Consider the following 6901-nt stretch of genomic DNA (forward strand, 5'->3'; position numbering starts at 1 on the left):
AAAATGTGTGTTGTAAATCCTAACCTCTGTACCTGTGGTTGGGGACATGGTGGTGCAGTGGTTAAGAGCTATGGCTGCTAAACAAAAGGCCAGCAGTTGGAATCTACCAGCCTCTCCTTGGAAACCCTATGGGGGCAATTCTACTCTGTCCTATAGGGTTGCTATGAGTCGGAATCGACTTGATGGAATTTTTTCTTTTTTTAAATATCTGTGGTTATAATCCCATTTGGGACTGGGTTTTCTTTGTTATGTTAATGAAACAATATTAGTATAGGGTGTATTTTAAGTCAATCTCTTTTGAGGTATAAAAGAGATTAAACAAGCAAGCAAGAAGTAGAGATGGGGGAAGATACATGCCAAGTCACATGGAGATCTCTCAGGAATCAGGAAACAGCTAAAAAGAGACGAGGACCTTCCCCTAGACCTGACAGAGAAAGCCTTCCCCTAGAGGCAGCACTGGAATTTGGACTGCTAGCCTCCTAAACTGTGAGAAAATCAATTTCTGTTTGTTAAAGCCACCCACTTGTGGTATTTACTGTTATAGCAGCACTAGGTAACTAAGACAGACAGTAGCTAAGCACGTAGACAGGGTCAGGCAGTGGTAAGCCTGTGCTTTCATTCATTCATCATTCCATCATTCACTGCTTCATGGTTTTGAGTGCTTACAATGCACAAAACAAGAGACTAAGCACCACATATTTAAGGAAACAGAATAATTTAACAAGTGTGTTTATGAAAGAGACCACAGGTGAGGTGTAGTGAGGAGCTGGATGCAGAGTGGAGAAAGGGGTTGATGCTTGACTAACGTTCGACTAGTGGGGTTCTCATGCCCCTGCTGCCCACAGATTCCTGCTTGTGGGTGACACCCTACAGCTGGATGTCAGCTTAACTTTACTCGTTCCTTGACTGAAAATATAAATGTAGAATGATGATGGGGCATTCAGCAGTGAGGAAATGAGCCAGAGACAAGGCAGAAGAAGCAAGCTAGATGGTTGAGCAATTTTCCTAAACCATATATGAAAGAAGAGTCTTGTAAAGGAATGGATTTTGACTTGACTTTATGTGCAGAACTTATAAAAATGCCAGGCAACGTGCATTCAGCAGAGCGTTAGTGCATTAGGGGCCATAATTTAGTTGAGTTTCTGTAAAGCAACTCGAACCAAGAAATGAAAAATGAGGGTGTTCGATTTCTGCAGAATCAATTTTTGGGAAAAAAAAGTAGTGAATAATGGATGCAATAGAATGGAATAACTGAATAATACAGTGGGAAGAAATTAGGAGCATAAAAGGGAAAAGAAAGTGCTCAAAGATAATCTGATCCAAGGCAAAGGGTTATAAACTACCATTTAGTAATAAAGCTACTTTTGGGCCAGGGAGAAGAAGAAGAAAAATAAAAAGTAATTTCAGATGAAAAAAAAAAAAAAGAAAGAAATGTGAAATATTAAACACTTGGGCCATGCAATATTGAAAAGACAGAGCAAAATTAAAATAATATATAAACTTTGACAGTTTCCATATTTTTCAAACTATATTTCCTCAGCCTGATTTCCAAACCGATGCCATCTTCCTGCTGGTCCTTGTTCAAAGCCCCTGGGGGAACCACCGCCAACCACTGGTCTCCTCTTACCTACTTCTTTAGGTAACTCAGAGTTATCCTTTCTCTCTGCCATCACCACTCCAGTCACTCAATCAGTGGTAGGTCAACAAATATGAGTACCTGCTAAATGGCGGATACTGCACCAGGTTCTTGGGGTTATGGGATAAAAAATAGTGCCTGCTCTTAAAACAGGACAGTCAAGGTTCTAGAGACCACATGATTAAGTGCGGTGATGAAAAATAAACTCTAAAAAAGGAACGCCATTATCTTCTTCTGGTACTGCGTTCTAGTGGGAACAAAATCTCTTACCTCTCTGACCTTTTCTCTCAGATTACCTTTCTACCACGGTGGTCCTGGGACCAGCCACATCAGCATCTCTGGGAGCTTGTCAGAACTGCAGATTTTTAGGCTCTTTCCAGACCTGCTGAATCAGAAACTGATCCTGAGTGGGGCCTAGGATCTGTGATTTGACAAGCCCTCCAGGTGATTCTGCTGTACATTCGTGTTTGACAACCGCTTCTCTTCCTTTTGGCCTAACTTTATCCTGAAGATTCCACTCCCTATTGAAGCCCAGGCAAGAACTAAGCACTTTTACACTAGCTCTCTCTTGATCCTCAAAACAATCGTAGGAAATATTTCTTTGTTACTTGCCATTTTCACTTATGACAAGACTGAGGCTCAATTAAGTAAAGTGACTTGCCGAAGGCCATGGTGATAATAAATGCTGAGCTGGGATTTGAATCCAGGTCTGGTTTGATTCCAATGCCTGTGCCCCTTTTCTCTCAGCACTGCAACGTTTTCTAACTCAACTTCTCACACTTTCAATCAATAGTCCCTTCCTCATTTAAGTCTACTGCATCCTACCTCAAAATATATCTGTATTTGCCCCTTCTTTATTGCCTCCTACTTAGAGAGAGGGGCTCCTTTCCAAGTCTAGCCCTTCCAGTCTGTGCTCTTGATTGTGACTCCTCTGAGACTTCCCTCTCTGTCACTTTCTATCTATTCTCCGTCTTTATTATCTTTTCATTAGCCCTTCTCATATGTTTACATCTTCAAAAAATTACTTAGTTGTCTCCTTTCATTTTTAAAAAATAATAGATTTTAGTTTTTAGAACAGTTTTAGGTACAGGGAAATTGTGTAGCAAGTACAGAGAGTTCCCATATGCTTCCTCTCCCCCTTGTGAACTGCTTCTTCTATTATTAACATATTACATTCCTGTGGTACCTTTATTACAACTGATGATCTAATGTTGTTGTTAGGTGCCATCGAGTCAGTTCTGACTTATAGCGACTCTGTCTATGTACAACAGAACAAAACACTGCCTGGTCCTGAGCCATCCTCACAATCGTTATGCTTGAACCCATTGTTGCAGCCACTGTGTCAATCCACCTTGCTGAGGGTCTTCTTTTTCGATGGCCCTTCACCCTGCCAAGCATGATGTCCTTCTCCAGGGACTGATCCCTCCTGATAACATGTTCAGAGTATGCTTCTAAGGAACATTCTGGTTGTACTTCTTCCAAGACAGATTTGTTTGTTCTTTTGGCGGTCCATAGTATGTGTATTCAATATGCTTCACCACCACCACAATTCAAAGGCATCAATTCTTTAGTCTTCCTTATTCAGCTTTTGCATGCGTATGAGGTGACTGAAAACACCATCGCTTGGGTCAGGCACACCTTAGTCCTCAAAGTCACATCTTTGCTTTTGAACATTTTAAAGAGGTCTTTTGCAGCACATTTGCCTAATCCAATGCATCTTTTGATTACTTGACTGCTGCTTCCATGGCTGTTGATTGTGGATCCAAGTAAAATGAAATCCTTGACAACTTCAATCTTTTCTCCATTTATCATGATGTTACTTATTGGGCTAGTTGTGAGGATTTTTGTTTCTTTATGTTGAGCTGTAATCTATACTGAAGGCTGTGGTCTTTGATCTTCATTGGTAAGTGATTCAAGCCCTCTTCACTTTCAGCAAGCAAGGTTGTATCATCAGCATAACACAGGTTGTTAACGAGCCTATGAGTCTTCCTCCAATCTTGATGCCACATTCTTCTTCATAGAGTCCAGTTTCTTGGATTATTTTCTCAGCATACAGATTGAATAGGTATGGTGAAAGGATACAACCATGACACACAACTTTCCTGGCTTTAAGCCATGCAGTATCTCCTTGCTCTGTTCGAATGACTGCCTCTTGATCTATGTACAGGTTTCTCATGAGCACAATTAAGTGTCCTGGAATCCTCATTCTTTGCAGTGTTATCCATAATTTGTAATGATTCACACACAGTGAAATGCTTTTGCATAGTCAATAAACCACAGGTAAACATCTTTCTGGCATTCTCTGTTTTCAGCCAAGATCTACCTGACATCAGCAATGATATCCCTGGCTCCACATCCTCTTCTGAAGCCGGCCTGAGTTTCTGGCAATTCCCTGTCAATATACTGCTGCAGCCGCTTTTGAATGATCTTCAGCATAATTTTACTTGTGTGTGATATGAATGATACTGTTCAATAATTTCTGCATTTGGTTAGATCATCTTTCTTGGGAACAAGCATAAATACGGATCTCTTCCAGTCAGTTGGTCAGGTAGCTGCCTTCCAAATTTCTTGGCATAGATAAGTTAGTATTTCCAGCACTGGATCCATTTGTTGAAACATCTCAATTGATATCCTGTCAATTCCTGAAGCCTCGTTTTTCACCAATGCCTTCAGTGTCGCTTGGACTCCTTCCTTCAGTACCATTGGTTCTTGATCATACGCTACCTCCTGAAATGATTGAACATCAACCAATTCTTATCAACCAATTCTTTTGCATTCTGTGTATTTCTTCCATCTTCTTTTGATGCTTCCTGGGTGGTTTAGTATTTTCCTCTTAGGATCCTTTAATATTTTAACTCGAGGCTTGAATTTTTACTTCAGTTTTTTTCAGCTTGAGAAACGCTGAGCATGTTCTTCTCTTTTGGTTTTCTATCCCCAGGTCTTTAAACATGTCATTATAATACTTTACTTTGTCTTCTCAAGCCACCCTTTGAAATCTTCTGTTCAGCTCTTTTACTTCATCATTTCTTCTGTTTGCTTTAGCTACTAGAAGTTCAAGAGCAAGTTTCAGAGTCTCTTCTGACATCCATTTTCGTCTCTTCTTTCTTTCCTGTCTTTTTAATGACCTCTTGCTTCCTTCATGTACGATATCCTTGATGTTATTCCATAACTCGTCTGGTCTTCAGTCATTAGTGCTCAACCCATCAAATCTATTCTTGAGGTGGTCTCTAAATTCAGGTGGGATATACTCAGGGTCATACTTTGGCTCACGTGGACTTGTTCTGTCAGTTTGTTGTACTCTCAGGACTTCTGTGTTGCTGTGATGCTGGAAGATATGCCACTAGTATTCAAATACCAGCAGAGTCACCCATGGCAGTCAGGTTTCAGCTGAGCTTCTAGACTAAGACAGACTAGGAAGACGGACCCAGCAGTCTGGTTCTGAGAAGGATTAGCCAGTGAAAACCTTATGAATAGCAGCAGAATGTTGTCTGATACAGTGCTGGAAGATGAGCCCCCCAGGTTGGAAGGCACTTAAAATACAACTGGGGAAGAGCTGCCTTCTCAAAGTAGAGTTGACCCTAATGATATGGATGGAGTCAAGCTTTTGGGACTTTCACTTGCTGATGTGGCATGACTCAAAATGAGAAGAAAGAGCTGTAAACATCCATTAATAATCAGAATGTGGAATGTATGAAGTATGAATCTAGGAAAATTAGAAACTGTCAAAAATGAAATGGAACGCATGAACACTGATACCATAGGCATTAGTGAGCTGAAATGGAGTCGTGTTGGCCATTTTGCTTCGGACAAACACGTGGTCTACTATGCTGGGAATGACAACTTGAAGAGGAATGGTGTTGCATTATTGTCAAAAAGAACATTTCAAGATCTATCCTGAAGTATAATGCTTAGCCAGTGATAGGATAATATCCATACGTCTACAAGGAAGGCCAGTTAATATGACTATTACTCAAATTTACATACCAACCACTAAGGCCAAAGATGAAGAAATTGAAGATTTTTACCAGCACCTGCAGTCTGAAATTGATCAAACATGCAATCAGGATGCATTGATAATCATTGATAATCATTGATAATTGGAATGAGAAAGTTGGAAACAAAAAAGAAGGATTGGTACTTGGAAAATATGGCCTTGGTGATAGAAATGATGCCTGAGATTGCATGATAGGATTTTGCAAGACCAATAATTTCTTCATGGCAAATACCCTTTTTCACCAACATAAACAGTGGCTATACATGTAGACTTCACCAGATGGAATACACAGGACTTGAATCTACTACATCTGTGGAAAGAGACAATAGAAAAACTCAATATCATCAGTCAGAATGAGACCAGGGGTCAGCGGCAAAACAGACCATCAATTGCTCCTATGCAAGTTGATGAACTAATACTGATACATTATTATTTACTAAAGTCATTAGTTTACAGTAGGGTTCATATTTTGTGTTGTACCAAACCCGTTGCTGTTGAGTTGATTCTGACTCATAGTGACCCTATAGGAGAGCGTTGAACTGCCCCGTAGGGTTTCCAAGAGCGGCTGGTGGACTCAAACTGCTGATCTTTTGGTAAGCAGCCGAGCTGTTAACCACTGCACCTCCGGGTGTCCACCATTACAGTATCATACAGAGTAGTTTCTCTGGCCCCCCAAATGCCCTACTCGTCCTTTTCTACCCCCCCACCCTGAGCCCCTGGCAACCACTGACGTTTTACCGTTTCCATGGTTTTAATTTTTGCCATCTATTCCTACCTTTATTATCTTTTCATAAGCCCTTCTCATCTTGTTTATGTCTTCTAAAAATTTAGTCATCTGTTTCCTTCTTTCATTCTTAATCTCCAGATTACCCTGTCTTTCCTGTGGTTGTTGTTGTTGTGAGGTGCCATTGAGTCAATTTGGACTCAGTGACCCCATGTGACAGAGCAGAACTGCCCCCTACAGTTTTCTTGGCTATAGTCTTTATGGGAGTAGAGTTCCAGGAACCTGTCAACCTTTTGGTTAGCAGCCATACCCTTAACCATTGTACCGTCAGGGCTTCTTCCTGTTTTCCCTGGTTTTATATTATCTCACTGAGTATCTCACCCGTTCTCAGGATTTTTCTTTGGATAAATTCCAAAGAATTTATGTCTCTAGTCCCGATCCCTTTTCTAAGCCACAGACCCATGACTAAAACTTCTTGCTGGTATCTTATTCAGCCTCAGCTCAGTATGCCTAAAATGGAGCTGATTGTCTCTTTCCAAACCTGATC

The sequence above is a fragment of the Elephas maximus genome, chromosome 15 (assembly GCF_024166365.1).
Source record: "Elephas maximus indicus isolate mEleMax1 chromosome 15, mEleMax1 primary haplotype, whole genome shotgun sequence".
In the NCBI taxonomy this organism is placed as follows: Eukaryota; Metazoa; Chordata; class Mammalia; order Proboscidea; family Elephantidae; genus Elephas; species Elephas maximus.